The sequence below is a fragment of the Pleurodeles waltl genome, chromosome 3_1 (assembly GCF_031143425.1).
Source record: "Pleurodeles waltl isolate 20211129_DDA chromosome 3_1, aPleWal1.hap1.20221129, whole genome shotgun sequence".
NCBI classification, from domain to species: Eukaryota; Metazoa; Chordata; class Amphibia; order Caudata; family Salamandridae; genus Pleurodeles; species Pleurodeles waltl.
In genome coordinates, this window is record NC_090440.1 from 515878500 (window position 1) to 515898533 (window position 20034).

The 20034-nt window shown below is 42.1% G+C and overlaps 1 protein-coding gene across 1 annotated transcript in view; it reads left to right on the top strand.

Moving 5' to 3' along the window:
* Positions 1-20034, top strand: part of LRRC28 (leucine rich repeat containing 28) — a 280795-nt gene that overhangs the window by 207209 nt on the left and 53552 nt on the right. The gene's annotated exons all lie outside the window — the stretch shown is intronic.

Genomic DNA, 20034 nt, shown 5'->3' on the forward strand with positions numbered 1-20034 from the left:
GAGGTTTATCATGAGGTGGGTAGAGTTTATAACAAAACATTTCTAATAAACCTAATGGCCACAACGTATTGTGATTTTTTGACGTGCCTGCAGGAGATTAAGCAGGAGGGTTTTGAAATAATCAGCAGTTTTGACAATCTGTGGTACTGCAGGAAAATGCTTACTGTTACAAATAGTCTTCATAACAACAAAAGTGTGCGATATTTCGACTCAACCTGTACCATGGCCTCAACCAGCTATTGTCAACCCTTAAAGTGGTATTAAGAGATCCAGAACGGATCCGCATCTGTAGAAAGATGTACAAGAAGGCCCTACTGGGCTTGAAAAGCTCTAAAAGAGAAGGAGCCTATCACAGTTTAATAATGGCTAGTGAACTTAAAAACAGTGAACTCTTTTGGCAAATGGTCAACTGTAACTATCTAGAGAAATCTCATAAAACAGGGCTCGATACAGTGCTGCTTCCGGAGGTTTGGATCAGACACTTTTCCCAATTGTATTCCGACCCTTTGCCTCGGGAGGGCCTGTAGGAGGCTGGCCTGGCTTGTAGTGGGTACCAAGGGGTACTTGCACCTTGCACCAGGTCCAGGTATCCCTTATTAGTGTAGAGGGGTGTCTAGCAGCTTAGGCTGATAGAAAAGGTAGCTTAGCAGAGCAACTTAGGCTGATAGAAAAGGTAGCTTAGCAGAGCAGCTTAGGATGATAGAAAAGGTATCTTAGCAGAGCAGCTTAGGCTGAACTAGAAGACGTGTGAAGCTCCTACTATACCACTGGTGTCATATGCACAATATCATAAGAAAACACAATACACAGATATACTAAAAATAAAGGTACTTTATTTTTATGACAATATGCCAAAAGTATCTCAGTGAGTACCCTCAGTATGAGGATAGCAAATATAAACAAGATATATGTACACAATACCAAACTATGCAGTAATAGCAATAGAAAACAGTGCAAACAATGTATAGTCACAATAGAATGCAATGGGGGCACATAGGGATAGGGGCAACACAAACCATATACTCTAGAAGTGGAATGCGAACCACGAATGGACCCCAAACCTATGTGACCTTGTAGAGGGTCGCTGGGACTGTAAGAAAACAGTGAGGGTTAGAAAAATAGCCCACCCCAAGACCCTGAAAAGTGGGTGCAAAGTGCACCTAAGTTCCCCAAAGAGCACAGAAGTCGTGATAGGGGAATTCTGCAAGGAAGACCAACACCAGCAATGCAACAACGATGGATTTCCAGACGAGAGTACCTGTGGAACAAGGGGACCAAGTCCAAGAGTCACAATCAAGTCGGGAGTGGCAGATGCCCAGGAAATGCCAGCTGTGGGTGCAAAGAAGCTGCCACCGGATGGTAGAAGCTGTGGATTCTGCAAGAACGACAAGGGCTAGAAACTTCTCCTTTGGAGGATGGATGTCCCACGTCGTGAAGAGTCGTGCAGAGGTGTTTCCGTGCAGAAAGACCGCAAACAAGCCTTGCTAGCTGCAAGGGTCGCGGTTAGGGTTTTTGGATGCTGCTGTGGCCCAGGAGGGACCAGGATGTCGCCAATTGCGTGAGGAGACAGAGGGGGCGCCCAGCAAGACAAGAAGCCCACTCAGAAGCAGGCAGCACTCGCAGAAGTGCCGGAACAGGCACTACAAAGTGGAGTGAACCGGAGCTCACCCGAAGTCACAAGGGAAGGTCCCACGACGCCAGAGGACAACTCAGGAGGTCGTGCACTGCAGGTTAGAGTGCCGGGGACCCAGGCTTGGCTGTGCACAAAGGAAATCCTGGAAGAGGGCACAGGAGCCAGAGCAGCTGCAAATCACGCGGTTCCCAGCAATGCAGTCTAGCGTGGGGAGGCAAGGACTTACCTCCACCAAACTTGGACTGAAGAGTCACTGGACTTTGGGAGTCACTTGGACAGAGTTGCTGAGTTCAAGGGACATCGCTCGTCGAGCTGAGAGGAGACCCAGAGGACCGGTGATGCAGTTCTTTGGTGCCTGCGGTTGCAGGGGGAAGATTCCGTCGACCCACGGGAGATTTCTTCGGAGCTTCTAGTGCAGAGAGGAGGCAGACTACCCCCACAGCATGCACCACCAGGAAAACAGTCGAGAAGGCGGCAGGATCAGCGTTACAAGGTCGCAGTAGTCGTCTTTGCTACTTTGTTGCAGTTTTGCAGGCTTCCAGCGCGGTCAGCAGTCGATTCCTTGGCAGAAGGTGAAGAGAGAGATGCAGAGGAACTCTGATGAGCTCTTGCATTCGTTATCTAAAGAATTCCCCAAAGCAGAGACCCTAAATAGCCAGAAAAGGAGGTTTGGCTACTTAGGAGAGAGGATAGGCTAGCAACACCTGGAGGAGCCTATCAGAAGGAGTCTCTGACGTCACCTGCTGGCCCTGGCCACACAGAGCAGTCCAGTGTGCCAGCAGCACCTCTGTTTCCAAGATGGCAGAGGTCTGGAGCACACTGGAGGAGCTCTGGGCACCTCCCAGGGGAGGTGCAGGTCAGGGGAGTGGTCACTCCCCTTTCCTTTGTCCAGTTCCACGCCAGAGCAGGGCTGGGGGATCCCTGAACCGGTGTATACTGGCTTATGCAGAGATGGGCACCATCTGTGCCCATCAAAGCATTTCCAGAGGCTGGGGGAGGCTACTCCTCCCCAGCCCTGACACCTTATTCCAAAGGGAGAGGGTGTAACACCCTCTCTCTGAGGAAGTTCTTTGTTCTGCCTTCCTGGGCCAAGCCTGGCTGGACCCCAGGAGGACAGAAACCTGTCTGAGGGGTTGGCAGCAGCTGCAGTGAAACCCCGGGAAAGGTAGTTTGGCAGTACCCGGGTCTGTGTTAGAGACCCGTGGGATCATGGGATTGTCTCACCAATGCCAGGATGGCATTGGGGGGGCAATTCCATGATCTTAGACATGTTACATGGCCATATTCGGAGTTACCATTGTGAAGCTATACATAGGTAGTGACCTATGTATAGTGCACGTGTGTAATGGTGTCCCCGCACTCACAAAGTCCGGGGAATTTGCCCTGAACAATGTGGGGGCACCTTGGCTAGTGCCAGGGTGCCAACACACTAAGTAACTTAGCACCCAACCTTTACCAGGTAAAGGTTAGACATATAGGTGACTTATAAGTTACTTAAGTGCAGTGGTAAATGGCTGTGAAATAACGTGGACGTTATTTCGCTCAGGCTGCAGTGGCAGGCCTGTGTAAGAATTGTCAGAGCTCCCTATGGGTGGCACAAGAAATGCTGCAGCCCATAGGGGTCTCCTGGAACCCCAATACCCTGGGTACCTCAGTACCATATACTAGGGAATTATAAGGGTGTTCCAGTATGCCAATGTAAATTGGTGAAATTGGTCACTAGCCCGTTAGTGACAATTTGGAAAGAAATGAGAGAGCATAACCACTGAGGTTCTGGTTAGCAGAGCCTCAGTGAGACAGTTAGCCATAACACAGGTAACACATACAGGGCACACTTATGAGCACTGGGGCCCTGGCTGTCAGGGTCCCAGTGACACATACAACTAAAACAGCATATATACAGTGAAATATGGGGGTAACATGCCAGGCAAGATGGTACTTTCCTACAGGGCCACGCTTTGAGCAAAAATTAGACTATAACATCTAGAGTCTCAATAGCTTCCACCCTGAGATTGACCTGAATGATGTAATAGAGGCTATTGAAAGATGGCCTACTTGGGAAAGCTGGGGAGCCAGTGGATCTTTTTAAGGCAAACCTAGCCCCCTGAGCCCCTCTCTTGACTAGTATCTTTAAGCCTTCCCTAATTTTGGGCCCTCCCAAGGCTTGATCACATACAGCAATAGTCCCTAATGGGCAGGGTTTCGCTGGAACGTCTGCAGACATGTGCAACTGATAACGTGCTTTCAGATCCCCACTTTGGGTTTCGCACTGGCCTTGGGACTGTTAAGCAGTGCCTCAATCTATACTTCCTAATTAATAAATACACAGTAGCAAAGGAAGGAAAAGAGTATTTAGCTTTTATGGATCTGAGCTCGGCCTTTGATTCTGTCAACAGGTCAAAACTCTCAGCAATCATGACGGATCTAGGGGTTGAGTCCACTACTGTAAACCCTCTGGGGGAGTGCCTTCTAGAGGTAACTGCCAGTGTGCGTGTTAGTCCAGCTGAGGAAACAACTGAAGCCTTTGAGCTTGATTGAGGTGTGTCCAAGGGCTGGGAATTCTCCCCTTTTCTTTTTTCATTGGACGTCAATGGCCTGAAAAAACATTTGTTGATTGTTATCGTTGATACTCCTAGGGTTGGCAGTCGTAGTGTACCTGCTGAGCTATGCCGATGACACTGTCCTATTGGCCGAAACTGCGATTAGCTTGCAATGTTTATTAGGTCAGTTCTGTGCCTTTATGAATGGCTTGGACCTGGCTGTAAACCAAACAAAACCTCCCATTATGATCTTTAGATCCCGAGATAAGAAAAATAAATCATTTGCTGTTAGCCTGAAAATTAGCAAGGTTTCTTCATATTCTTACCTGGGAATACTTTTTGACGATAGCTGTACCTGGGGTACTTTGAAAGCTGGCCGGGCAGCCACTTTAGCAAGGAGTACAGAGGTGGTCCTAGGTTTTGCAGCCAGATTGAGTAGCAAGCCGATTAAAGAGCTGGTAACAATCTATAAGGCTATGTGCTGTCCAGGTGCCACACTTATTGGGCCAGAGTACGGGACTTCTGCAACCAACCAGGGTTGGAATGTAAAAAGATTGCTAGTCATGTCCAAGTCCACTAGTAATTATGTATGTCATACTGGAATTGGGCTTGGCTACTTAAGCAACACTGTTAAGCCGCAACCCCTTCTTCTATGGCTGAAAATATGGACTAAAGAGGAAACCTGATTGAACCATCTAATTTTAGCTGACTGTCTTAAATTGGAAAAGGCCCTAAAAATACCCTGGATCACATACATACACAAGAGATGTAATGGGTAGGATCTAAATGAATTGTTTAGAAATCCATGTTCCTTTTCTAGTAGTTTCTCAAGATCATGGACCAATTGCATGGAGGAGAGGAAGTCTGTAAATGCAAGAAAACCCACCATTCCTGCCCATGCTCAAGTTCGCACCTGTCTTGGCATTGAGCCTTATGCAATATGGGTTAACAGCCTACATCATAATTTCTTGCTAATAGATCACTGTTAAACACTGTTCATTTGCTTGTTGCATACCCCAGGCAGGGCATGTTTACTGCCAATCTGCCTGTCTGCCCATGCGATGGTCTCTGAATAAAGCACACTACACTTGATTCTTTACTTCGAATTTTATTCTCGCTAAGGAAAATGTTTATTTTACCTTTTCTGAAGCAGGCAAATTGTAGACAATGTAGTGCTGCCATGGAGTTTTTACATATATTGCCAACAGTGAGGATATGCCTTTCAACTGCAATTTTTATACACCGAGCACGATCCACAGTTGTACCATGAAATGTTATTCTTGCCTTACATGTTTCAGTTTTATGGTTTTATGATTTTCTACGAAATATATATTTTAGTACTATTTAATGTATTTTGTGTGATTTTAATATACTTTGCTTCTTTTATGGTCACTGGTTGACCTAATAAAGATTGATGATGATGATGACAGGATTTTCAAGTCGGGGATAAACTGCCTGGTTCCCCTAATGATGTGAATCCCAAATAAGATAGATGGGAGTTTGCAGGAAACCACGGGTTTGTTTTTGTCAATATGCCAATGTATATCTAAATTAAGTGATGAAAAGAAAGGTCATACTCAGGGTTCTAAATGGGCTGGACCCTCTGGGCCCCAGAGCTGGTACTTTTAAACATTGACATTTAAGCGTGTCCCTGTCAGACCCTATATCATTGTCCTTAACTTTACTGCTAAAAATACTGATTGATTTCTCAACGATGGATGTAAGACGTTATGTGAGCGTTTATTTCCTGTTTATATTTCACATGTTTTGCTTCATCGTGCATAATCGAGTGTTAGCTATTTCCAGGATGCTATCCTTTTGCATTTTTTTCAGTGTATCATATTACTTTGATATAGTGCATACTTTGAACTGAGCCCGCCTTCAGGTGCTTTTAAGGGGTCACGATTGAGAGACCTGGAGTTGAGGCCGAAGGCACTGCGAGATTCTCTCCCTGTCTGTCAGTGGGTCAATAGGGTGGTCAGAATACATAGTCATCCAATCCTTGGACTCTCTGCAGAGCACATATACAGTGGTTACATATTCCAGTTACAGTTGTGATTCTGTGCAAATGTGTGTGAAGGAGGTATACAGGTGCCAAAATATTGATAAGATGAAAGTAAAAGAAAATGAAACGTTCAACTCAAAGTCTTACAATTTTAGAATTGTAACCTCTTCAATGTTAAATATTCACATCAAAAGTATTGGTGTTATTCATTTATCTTAAGCAGATAACTATCCCTGACAAAGCCAATAGTCCTGACTGGGTTAAAGTATATGTCAGTTGTTGTGTTCCATGTCTGGATACAATAACAAAGCTCAGAGAGTCACCAAAATAACATTTGGGTGGCACACTATGGGAATCACAAAGATTTACGGCCTGATTTAGAGTTTGGAGGAAGGGGTCACAAACATGATGGATATCCCGTTGGCCGTATTACGATCTCTTTATAGCCTAAGGGGATCGTAATACAGCGAACAGGATATCCATCACAGTCCGCCAAACTCTAAATGAGGCCGTTAGTTTGTGTTTAAGCCGCACCCTTAGGTACACAGGATTTCACTTTGGGCAGACATTGGATTTCAAATGTCAATGTGCTTTGTACTCTGACATTTTGTGTTCTACCTTTTTCTGCAGGATTGTAGAGTTTATTCCAATGATTGGTGTCCTTGTAGTGGTGTTATATCTTGTAATATGGATGGACCACTCTCACTTGTAATGTATGTCTGAGGTGACTGGTTTTGGGAGTTGCTTCCTCCATACTTTCTGAGAAGGCTAACGTGGCACTAGAGTAACAGAGGTCCATGCAGTCTGGGGGGCCCCGAGCTCCAGGCGGCCCCCTCAGCACAGGACCCTGGCCTGAGAGCTCATGCGTGAGTCCGGAGTGGGACCCCCTCAAGTTATGTTAAGCCACTGTGAGGTGGCTGGCAATTCAATGACTCATGTACAAAGTATATTTTGTAGGACTATTGAGTAGTTGTTATGCCAATATATGTAATGCTCTTGAGAATTTCAGTTTTAGAACAAGAGCAAAGGTTTTACAAAAAGGGAATCCTATGAAGGGCTTTGTCTCTGCTGTATTTTTACAGAAACATTTTATGTCATATATACCAGGGCTGTATGATATTAACACTATGAAACACAATATATATCTACCATGACATATGCAATAACCTGTTGAATCACAAACTACTTTGCTGCAGTGTTAAACAGAACTTGAAACATAATTTTAGAAAATCGTTTTGTTTTTTTAACAGGGAATAAAAATACATTCCTCGGGAGGAATCGTCATAGGTTTTTTTAGGGTTGGATCATCAAAGAGCCACAAGTAGCCATCTTGAATCAGGTATAGGATGTTTATTTAATCTTTCTGACAAACAGCACAACAGTGAAACCTCTGCGACTCCAAGCCTCCAACCGTTCTCCACACGCCTCCGACACATTGCCCTCCACTCAAGCCTGATAATCTACATTCTAGCCCACGTGCCCCGTACCACGCAACACATCACAGCCCACGAAACTCTGGCAACATAACACAACACATCTTCCCTCTTAACAACACAACACAACACAAACACAGACTGACAAACTGACACACTTAGACTTAGACCTCAACCACTACATATACCACAGGACACCAACATGCAACTACAGGAAACACAGTGTAACTATTGAAAAACTTTCTTGAAACTTCAACTTCAACATACAGGGAGTGCAGAATTATTAGGCAAGTTGTATTTTTGAGGATTAATTTTATTATTGAACAACAACCATGTTCTCAATGAACCCAAAAAACTCATTAATATCAAAGCTGAATATTTTTGGAAGTAGTTTTTAGTTTGTTTTTAGTTTTAGCTATGTTAGGGGGATATCTGTGTGTGCAGGTGACTATTACTGTGCATAATTATTAGGCAACTTAACAAAAAACAAATATATACCCATTTCAATTATTTATTATTACCAGTGAAACCAATATAACATCTCAACATTCACAAATATACATTTCTGACATTCAAAAACAAAACAAAAACAAATCAGTGACCAATATAGCCACCTTTCTTTGCAAGGACACTCAAAAGCCTGCCATCCATGGATTCTGTCAGTGTTTTGATCTGTTCACCATCAACATTGCGTGCAGCAGCAACCACAGCCTCCCAGACACTGTTCAGAGAGGTGTACTGTTTTCCCTCCTTGTAAATCTCACATTTGATGATGGACCACAGGTTCTCAATGGGGTTCAGATCAGGTGAACAAGGAGGCCATGTCATTAGATTTCCTTCTTTTATACCCTTTCTTGCCAGCCACGCTGTGGAGTACTTGGACGCGTGTGATGGACCATTGTCCTGCATGAAAATCATGTTTTTCTTGAAGGATGCAGACTTCTTCCTGTACCACTGCTTGAAGAAGGTGTCTTCCAGGAACTGGCAGTAGGACTGGGAGTTGAGCTTGACTCCATCCTCAACCCGAAAAGGCCCCACAAGCTCATCTTTGATGATACCAGCCCAAACCAGTACTCCACCTCCACCTTGCTGGCGTCTGAGTCGGACTGGAGCTCTCTGCCCTTTACCAATCCAGCCACGGGCCCATCCTTCTGGCCCATCAAGACTCACTCTCATTTCATCAGTCCATAAACCTTAGAAAAATCAGTCTTGAGATATTTCTTGGCCCAGTCTTGACGTTTCAGCTTGTGTGTCTTGTTCAGTGGTGGTCGTCTTTCAGCCTTTCTTACCTTGGCCATGTCTCTGAGTATTGCACACCTTGTGTTTTTGGGCACTCCAGTGATGTTGCAACTCTGAAATATGGCCAAACTGGTGGCAAGTGGCATCGTGGCAGCTGCACGCTTGACTTTTCTCAGTTCATGGGCAGTTATTTTGCGCCTTGGTTTTTCCACACGCTTCTTGCGACCCTGTTGACTATTTTGAATGAAACGCTTGATTGTTCGATGATCACGCTTCAGAAGCTTTGCAATTTTAAGAGTGCTGCATCCCTCTGCAAGATCTCACTATTTTTTACTTTTCTGAGCCTGTCAAGTCCTTCTTTTGACCCATTTTGCCAAAGGAAAGGAAGTTGCCTAATAATTATGCACACCTGATATAGGGTGTTGATGTCATTAGACCACACCCCTTCTCATTACAGAGATGCACATCACCTAATATGCTTAATTGGTAGTAGGCTTTCGAGCCTATACAGCTTGGAGTAAGACAACATGCATAAAGAGGATGATGTGGTCAAAATACTCATTTGCCTAATAATTCTGCACTCCCTGTATTGCTCACAACTCTGGATCGGCAAGGCCCAAATTTAGAATAACATATCATTCCAACACATAATTTTTTTAATATTCAGGTGGATGCACCCTTCTCCTGTTTCTCTTGACTTAAGAGAACCTTCGTCATCAACACCCGAACGGTGCTTCTCACTCACCTCAATCCTGGCTTCTCCAGGCATGTCACCTGCCCCCAGCACTGATGACAAACAATCCTCTGAGGGAGCTATTTGTCTAGTCTCATTCCACTCATTCAACCACCGTCCTTCCATGCGAGAATCTCCCTTGTCTTTATCCACTCTCTCACCCTCTTTTTTTCCTGCTAGAGCCATACTTCTTTTGCTCCACCATTTACCATTTTCAACCAAAACCGCATGTTTAGAGACCTTAATCTTTTTGTCTTTATCATAAGCCATTTTAGTTTTTAAATGGGCACTCTCTACTTTGTTGCGCATCTGTTCCAAATCGGGTAACCTATCCATGCTGTACATGTGTTCCAACACCCAACTGGGACTTAATTTACAAGAGTCGTACCTGCCCTTCAATAACACAAAAGGAGAAACTCCTGTTAGTGTGTGTGTGGAGTGTTGTGATAACTCCAAATCCTCTCTTGGACAGCTTTTACTACATCCACACCTGCTACAGAAGCTAACTGTATTGTCTCCTTCAGCATCTTATTCACCTTTTCCACCATACCATTGCCCTGTGGGCTATAGAGAGCCACAGACAGGTGCTTCTCTCCAAATAACTTTAAAAATTATTGCATGATATGCGACTTAAACTGGACTCCGTTGTCAGTAATTATGCGCGGGGAGCACCTTCCCTGCGAAACATGTCCTTCACTAACTATATCAACGATGAAGTGGTTGGTTCTCTAAAAAATTTGCATTCAACCCATTTTTAATAATAATCTGTTAATACTAACGCACACCTCATATCAGTTTTCAAATTTTGCATTGGGCCCACAAAATACATCCACAGCTTTTCCCAAGGGACATTAGGAAATTTCACTGGGTGAAGAGGTGTATTACACAAACACACCGCTTTGTCTGCTTGTTGACAGTTCGAATACCTTCCTACAAATAATTCAACTTCAGCATCCATCCCTGGCCACCAATAATACATGCATATTCATTTTTTAGTACCCATCATCCCAAGATGTCCCTGATGAACAAGAGCAATTAATCTAGATCTCAACTCCAGTGGAGAGACTAGTAAATTTCCCCTCATTATTGCACCATCTTCTATAGTTAATTCATCCTTCACCTTAAAATAAGACTGAAAGCCATTATACACCTTTCTTTCTTCAGGCCAACCCTCTTTGATGAGACCCTTGATCTTCTTTTGAGACTCATCACATTTGGGATATTCCTTCCATTCCTGTTTGCTGACAGTTCCCTCTAAACCTACTAAGCCATCAACAAAACCGACTACACATTCAATATCATCTTCTGACAAATCGCTCTGCAAAACTTCAATGGGATACCTGGACAACAAAATCTGCATGGTAATTCTTCCTGGCTGGAATATGCTTAACTAACAAATTGAACTCATACATTCTGGAAAGTAATCTGACCAATCTTGGACTGACCTTATTCGCAGACATCAAATACACTAGGAGTTTATGATCTGTTACTAGTACACGTTTTCTGCCCCATAGAAAGGTTTCAAAATGGTTGGTTGCCCAGACTCAGATCAAAGCCCCCCTTTTTATTGTGCTGTATTTGCGTTTGGTAGAGGAAAGACGTCTAGAGGAAAAACCTGCTGTACATTCTTTACCCTCTACCATTTGTGTGAGGACAGCGCCAAGACTCACTCCACTTGCATCTACTGTTACAATAGATTGTACATCGTCTCTGTATGCATGCAATGCAGGCTCTTTCACAGTGCAAACTTTCACATTTTCAAAAGCTGACATCTCAAACTCTTCCCATACAAAATGTTTACCCTTACGTAATAGTTTCCTAAGAGGTTCTGTCAGGAGGGCAAAATAGTTGATAAAACGAGAATAATACTCACAGAGCCCCAAGAATGACCTTAATTGGTCCTTGTTCTCAGGCTTAGGACTTTTGCAGATATCTTCTACCAGATCTGCCTTGGGTCTAATCCCTGCTCCAGAAATGTGGTGCCCGAAGTAATCTAGACTTTCAACAAAAAAGTTTCATTTTTCCTTCTTGACTGTAAATCCATTCATCTCAAGAATACTCAGCACCTCATTCAATACACACAAATGCTCATCAGTAGTTTTAGCAAAGATAAACTGCCATCTTGGTAAGCTATCACATTTGTACACTCCTCAAACAGTTTGAACATCAGTTTTTGGAAGACGGAAGCCGTGGAAGCCAACCCAAATGGCAATCTTAAGAATCTGAATGCTCCAAATGGTGTATTGAAAGTTGTTAAAGATCATGATTCCTCCGCCAGCTCTACCTGATGATAAGCTGCTCTTAAATCTATGCTTGAAAAAATCATGGCGTCTCCCAAACGTGCTAGTAGTTCTAGAATTTTGGGCATCGGGATAGAGTCAATTAAAATGTTCATGTTGAGCGATCTCAAATTGAGGCATAATCTAATTTCTTTTTCACAACCACAATGGGCGAAATCCATTGCGAAGAGTTGATGGGCTTAATGACTTTTTCTGTACACAGATTTTCTAGCTGTTGCTTCAAATGATTGCAGATCTCTATAGGCACATCCCACACTTTATGGATGACAGGTACAGCATCCTTCTTGATAAGGATTTTGTGCTCATAACCCCGCACTGTGCCTAAGGTCCTCAAACAGGGTCTCATGCTCACTCAAAGATTGCTGAAGAGATTGTGTTGCTGAAGGAATTTCTATTAAAGAGATCGGACACGGTGTACCTGGTCTCAAAAACATTCCAAATTTAGCTTGAGCTTTCCACCCTAAAATATTGTAGGTTCTCTTTGCCACATACACTTTGGTGAAAATCGACCTGTCTTTGTAATGTATACTTTCAGAAAAATAGCCCATCATGTCTATGTCATGCCCACCGAATGCAACAGTGTGGACATCAGGAGGTGACAGTTTTATGGAATTCCATTCTTTGTAGTATAAATTATCAGTAACGGTCGTAATTGAAGATCCCAAATCCACTGTGACCTGGACTCTTACATCTCCTATAGAAACTGTACATGATGGATCACCACGGTCCTTTTTGTCCACAGTTTCTATAGAAAACACATCCTTGTTGCTGCTGTGAACAACGCACACCTTGGAGTCTGAATTTTCATCTTGCAGTTCTAACGAGGCAACCTTCTGAGTGTTCTTGCACACACATGCAAAATTACCCCTTTTCATACATTTCACACATTTTTTACCAACATCTGGGCAATTTTTTGCGTTGACTGAGTGTGCACTAGAACCACATCTGTAAAAGTTACCTTGTTTCTTGCCAAGTGGAACCTTGGTTGTACGGATATTGGGTTTGCTTGTTACTGCGTTGACTGATTTTACCTCTGCATCATTTTTAAGGTTGTTCAATTCATTTGACGGCAAAACCAATCTTTAAATGCATCTTGCCATCTCTAATGTTTCTTCCAAGCTAGGGTTCCTACAACATTACAACCTCTCTTGAGTTCACTACTGATTGATCCCTTTAATAAGAGTTGATATTGCCATCAAATTCACATATGGATATCAAAATGTGCAATTCAGCCAGGTAAGTATCAATTGATTCATGATTCAATTGGTGTCTTGTATAAAATCTGAGTCTTTCCACTATCACACTTGCGTCATCTTTGAAGTGATTTTGTAATCTGCACACAGCTTCCGCGTAAACATTCCAGTTGGTTTCTGTAGACTGAGTTGCAGCAGGTAAATGATCAAAAATACATTGACCTTCTGGCCGTAAACAATTATACAGCAATGCCAACTTCCTAACTGGTTAAAATTTTGAACCATCTATTCCAATTGGGCAACTTTCGAAGCCTTTAAACCATTGTTTCCACTTTGTCTTTTGAAATTCAGGTTCTGTAAGGAAATGTGTTAGGCAGTTTATATTGTGCATAGTAAGGAATTGTACAAAGTGTGCTGTAATAGAAAATAATATGAAGTCACTTCCAAACAAAGTTAGATTGAAAATGGACTGCAAAGTTAGCATTCTATGCTTTTATAGAAAAACTGTCTTTCTTTCCTTTTACTTTTTTTCCTTGACCAATCAAAAAACAATAAAGACAAATCACAAATAAGAAAGTAGGAATTGGAAAAATTGCTGTTAAATCACTTCCTGAATGGAAATTGTTTCTTGTAAGCAGGTGTAGAACAATTGATAGTGTCAGCTGCATTAAGAATGGAACAGTCAAGGAAATAGCAGAGCAGAGCACCTGGAAGGAGCGTTCACACATTCACATAAACAGAGTGTAGGCGCGAGAGCTCCGTGGTCGGGAGCGCTACATAAGAGTTTTGTGGCTCACGCGTATGTACGAGATAAAGTCTTGATGAGAAGAGTTTGGTTGCTGAGACTGCAGAAAACAACTTGGCACAAAATCTAATTAATTCTTAATGAGCGCGTTAACAGAAAACTTGGTGGAGCTGATTCCCAAAATAATGTTTCTGTACCTTCCGTAATGCGCTCACACTGCAGCCTCTGAGACGTCCTGCCGGCAAGAACACATGAAGTGGTGCTGTTGGAACGGTGCTGTTTGAACGCCCAACTCGTCACCAAAATATGTAGGGTTTGGTTCTCAAAGAGCCACAGCTAGAGTTCTTAAATCAGATATAGGATGTTTATTTATTCTTTCCGACAAACATCACAATGGTGAAACCACTGTGACTTCAATCCTTCAACCGTTCTCCACATGCCTTAAACATACCGCCCTCCGCTCGAGCCTGACATTCTACATTCTTGCCCACACGCCCTTTACCACGCAACACATCAGTGCCCGCAAGCCTCTGACAGCACAGCACATTCACATTTGGAAGTGCTGGGCAAAGTTGCAGTTGTTGATGGGTAGTGAACATACATTTGGTGAAGGTTTGTGAGTAAGGTGGCGTACAGTGATAGAGCAATATTGTGAATAAGAGTTTTTTTGGGATAAAATGTTCATAGTTTGCAGTGATGGAAAACCAGTAAGAGTGTTCAGGAAAGAGGACGATTGCTCTGTTGTTGGCAGAGGTTCTAGAGTGGGTGTCTCGGTGGTAACGATAAAGGACTATATTGAGGGCAGGAGTGTTTGGTGTTTGTGTTGGTCAAATCAGAAGTAATGATTGTGTTTTTGGGGCTCTCGTTTGCACTTTGCTGCTGTTGTTTTTGGCTGTTGACTTGTTTTCATATATTACAGTGTATCATAAATATATGTTAGGTTAAAATGAGGTAGATTGGGTGAGTACATACTTTTAATTTTGTTCTTTAAAAAATTGAGAAAATAGACCTTGTGCTTTAAGGTACATCAACAACGTGACTAAATCATAATATTAACTATTTGACATGTTGCAAAACAGTCACATACCCTGTCAATTGCAATAATGCTCTCCATTGTAGCGAGTCAGATAGCTCCGTTGTTTTGCCTTAGTTCCCTAATGTATCGATGGTTAGAAGATGGGTGCTAAGTTCTAGCTCTATACTGCACACTCTAAATTAAGTTTCATGTCTTGGATTTTCCTGCAATTTCCCCCTCGTACTCCATAAGGGAAAAATATCTCACCAAAAAAACACAAGCATTTCCTCAGTGCCACTGTAGCCAACTGTGTTGGCAGGCAGTAATGACGTTTCCGATGCCCATTCTGCCTGCGATAGGCAAGATATTTTTTAACTTCACTATCAGTTACAGCAGCTAAATTCAAAACCAACTTAAACTTTTGCGTTGAGTGTTTTCTTTAAAACTAATTCAAGACACGTTGCCATAAAGAAAGGACCAGTTCAGCAAAGTAAACTAGTGAGGAGCTCAGAGAGCCGTACATCGGATACTTATGTGTACACAGAAGGATTTGCTCAAACATGATCTGCGGGCGAGTGCCAGTAAAGTAGTGGCATGTGCATTTGTCATGTCCTGCTCAAATTTGAATTGCTTTTGCTGCAGCACTCCCGACTGGTTTTATCAAGTTCTCTGTCCAAAGTAATTATTCTAGTGCAAGTTTTTCCAACATTGTAGCTTTCAGGCTACTAAAATTAACTTTCACATCAGTGAAGCAAATGGTAGAACTACAGAAACCTAGAGGACAATGGTTTTACTCCCTCGTTAAGACATGTCCCATGCGTGTAATGAAATCTTTGAATGGTGGTAATCTGCCTTAATGTGCCATTTTTTTTCTCTTCTAATAGTGGCCTCCATGAGAGGCTGAATTCCAAGACTGCAAAAAAATAGTAATATGCACTGGCAGTTCCCAGGTACTGCAGGGTGACCAAGCTTTAACACTTTATGTGCATTCTGTTTGGATTGAATTTAAAAAAGGTGCAATATGAGTACAAACTTAGGACACTCAGACTGTGGTGGAGTCCCGCTTGCGTTTTATAAAATATTACCTAATTTTCTCCAGAATTGAACAAGGCAGTCAAAGGCTCTACTTTATCTCAGAGCAGACCAAAGATGCAATTTGTAATATAATCAGTAAACACACTGCTGGCTGGAGTCAGCATTCAGAGGTGTTGAACTAGGAGTTGCCCAGGACAGTATATCACACCTATTGGCTTCAGTCGTTTTAGATCATAGGCCTCTGGCTAGAGGTCAGACCAGAGTTAATTGACTGGGAAGCAATAAAGTGGAAGTAGACCAGGCAAAGGAGCTTGGAAGGTAACTTGTGGAGTTATACATAAAAAGTGATTTTTCACAAGGCTCACATGTCTGATAAGAGCTGGGCTAGGAGTGAACTGATAGAGAACTACTAATTATGTGCGATGCAGCTGTCCTAGCCGAAATAAGGGAAGCCTTTCACTACATTTTCTCATTTTAATCCTGGAATGTCATTTACTACCGATAATGAAAGTAGGAGTTGTTCGTGGAGGAAGTTCTAGAAATTTAGGATAATGTCTTATTGTGTAACCCAGAAAGAATAAAGGTCGCTGGAATCCATACAAAGGATGCATGGAGGAGTGAGGCCAGCAGGGTTATACATAGCAAGCTGATACCCTGTTGTGCTGTCAAGGCAGGAGCCTGCCAGGCGCTTCGTCTCTCACCTTCACATGTGTAGGGTGCCGCTCTAGCTGGGGTCTGAGCTACAACCTGATTAGGGCACACCATGCCGTTGCTGGTCTGCCTTTGTGAGCCTAAGAGGGGCTTTGAGCGTGAACTCATGCTCTGTGAAATATTTTGTGTTTTCTGATGAGGTTGCCAGCCTTGATTGCTCTTCCTCATCCTTCCTCCTCATGCGGTGTATTTGTTCAAAAGCAGACATTATAATATAGATAAATTAAAAATAATGGTGCATGGATGCTGCCTTGGTCATTATATCCCATTCTTGCCCTTTTGGTTTCCCTTTACTTGTTCGACAGCATCTCTACTTGGCGCATGTCGGTGTATGAATTACAGGGCTTTCTCCTGTTACACCTCTTTCTGGTAAGATATATAGCTGTATGCTGTAATTATAAATTGAGAATTTTCAATGTTTGTGTATAGAAAGAAAACATAAGGTATTTGTAACTATAAATTAACCTTAACCTTTGTGTTTTATTCCTTGCATGTTAATGATTTTTATTTTTTTATAAAATATTTTAAATCACAGTGTGGAGTGTCATTGATTGAAGTGTCGTAAAGTGGAGTGTAGTACTATAAAGGAGAGTGTCGTAGGGTTGAGCGTTGTAGAGTGAAACAGAGTTGAGTAGACTGGAGTGACATAGGGTACATTGGAGTAAAGTGTTATACAGTGGAGTGCGGTGGGGTCATATCATAGAGTGGAGGAACGAAGAGTGAAGTGGCGTGTCATACAGTATAGTGGCATGTTGAACAGTAGAGGCGAGTGTTGCAAAATGGAGTGTCACCCAGTAGTGTCGTAGAGTGGAATAGAGCGTATTAATGTTGTAGAGTGGAGTTCAGTGGAGTACAGTGACGTATAGTTCAGTGTTGTCAAGTGTAGTGTTGTGCAGTACATTAGCGGAGAGCCTCACTGTGTAATGTTGTACAGTGAAGTTTCATTATTTGTGAAACCAGAGTGCATGGTAGATTGGTGAGTTATAGTTGCTGTTGTCAGGTTAAAAAGAGTGTGTAACGAGCTCCGCTATTTATAATAATTTAAAGGTGGTGGATAAATTGTAAATGAAAGTTGAAGTATAACTGTAGCATTTGAACATTTTTGTATTTTAAACTTGGTTTGTAGAGGGAAAATACGTTTTCCTAACTATAACTAAGCTTTAACCTTTGTTTGTTTCATTGAATTTCAATGTTGTTTTTAAATTTTTAATAAAAATGTGTTTCAAGTCAGAGAGACCTGTATCGCAAATGGAGAGATATGTGGAGTGTCGTACAGTACTGGAAGGAAAGTGTTGTAAAGTCTGTCATAGACTGGAGTATTGTAGATTGGAATTGAGTAGAGTGTAGTAGTGTATCGTACAGTGTATTAAAGTGTTATGGTGTCTCATATATTGGAGTCAAGTATCGTAGACTGGAGCAGCAAATCGTTCCTTTGAATGGTGTGTCGAACAGTAAAGTAGGGTGTAGTAGACTGTCATAGAGTAGAGTGGTGTGTTTAAGAGTGGAGCAGGGTGTTGTACAACAGATTGTAAGGGCATAGAGTTGAATGCAAATTTGGACAGTGGAGGGTACGGGGATAAAGTGGAGTAGAGTAGTAAAGTGGTACAGAGTGTAGTAGAGTTTTGTAGAGTGGAATTATATAGAGTGGAGGAGAGTATACTGGAGAGGGGCATAGAGTGGAGTAGCATAAAGTGGAATAGCTTGGAGTAGCGTAGATTGGAGTGGCGTCTAGTGTAATAGCGTATAGTATAGTAGCGTATAGTGTAGTAGCGTACAGTGGAGTGGCATAAAGTTTAATACTGTATAGTGTAGCATACAGAGGAGTGGTGTACAGTGAAGGGGTTTGGACTGGATTGTGGAGTAGAATGTAATAGCATACAGTGGAGTTAGAATACAGTGGAGTGGTGTACAGTGGAATACCATACAGTAGAGAGGCAAAGATTGAAGTTGCATATAGTGTAATAGCGTAGAGTGGAGTGCATAGGACTGGCGTAGAGTAGAATAATGTAGAGTGGCATACAGCGGAGTAGTGTACGGTGGAGTAGCATATCGTGGAGTGGCGTAGAGGAATGGCATCCAATGAACTAGCATAGAGTGGAAGGGTGTACACTGGAGTGACTTAGAGTGGAGCATTGGCGGCTGGCTTTTATTTACGGTGAGGGGGGCTGGGTGGTACAATAATAATAATTTTTTGAAAAAGGCACTTACCTGACGGCATCCTCCTCTCCTCCAACGCAGGACCAGGAAACTGTGCTAACAAATCTTGGGGTTGCTTTCATGCTGGTAAGCGGCAGTGGTTGGATTAACATATAGCAATTAATATTACTTTACGTTAAAAAAAAGATATAGAAATTCACTGAAAAAAAACAAAGGTTACAGGGACATTATAGTTAGGTTCTGAGTGTACTCCTACAAAATTATAGAAATTCATCAGTTATACTTATGGTTATTTCAAGTAACTATAACTTGCGCCCTTAGGTAATTATAACTCGCGCTTTCACCATGCACAGCTAATTACTCCACATATTATATCATTGATGACACCTTCTATTGCATTTTTTAATATTATTACTGCAACATTTGCAATAAAATACGAACTGTGCATGGTGAAGGTGCTAGTTATAGTTACCATAGGGCACGAGTCATAGCTACTTGAAATGAGTCTAACAGCTGAATTTCTGTGGTTTTGTACGATTAAATTCAGAACCTAACTAGTATAACGTCCCTGTAACCTTTGTTTATTCAGTGAATATATATATATATATTTCTTCTGCTGACTGCAGCATGGAGCAATGGCCTTGCGCTTTGAGTGGCATCACATTACCTGATCACACAGGCATATCTGTCTCAAAAGAATTCCACTTCAGTGACAGGAATGGTGGACCAATACTTTACATTTTTTATGCTTTTTTCTTTCCAGTCTAAATCTTCCTTTTTAAAATTTGTTTTAGTCTTCCCTGGATATTTAATCAGGTTGCAGTAATTTAGAGCTAATAGTAAATTTTGTTTGCCCCAATAAGAGTCATATTTTCCTGTGACGTGTGTTAAAACAAAAAAACAAACAAAAAAAAAAGATTTCTATACCTCTTCTAAGTACACCAGCCTGCTAGGAAGAACCCATACTGTTGTATTAAAATTGTATGGGATTTTTGTACAAGTGTAAAATGGTAATTGCAAACATATGGCACTACGTTTAGGTGACATGTTCTCTGTTTTGATTTCTGTAGCATATCGTTGCAAAAATACAAGTGTAAACATCCCTTCAGCTTGCTAAAGCCAGACCTATTGGATCATGTTTTTCGTGCATTCACAATAATGAAGCATGGATGTCAACATGTTAAAAAAAAAAAATATGTATTGTAGTGTCACAGTGGGAGCTAGAGAAGGTAAACGTTTCCAACCAAGGTATTATTTCCCTTCCGCTCTTCACAATGCTGTTGTTCCCTTTAAGA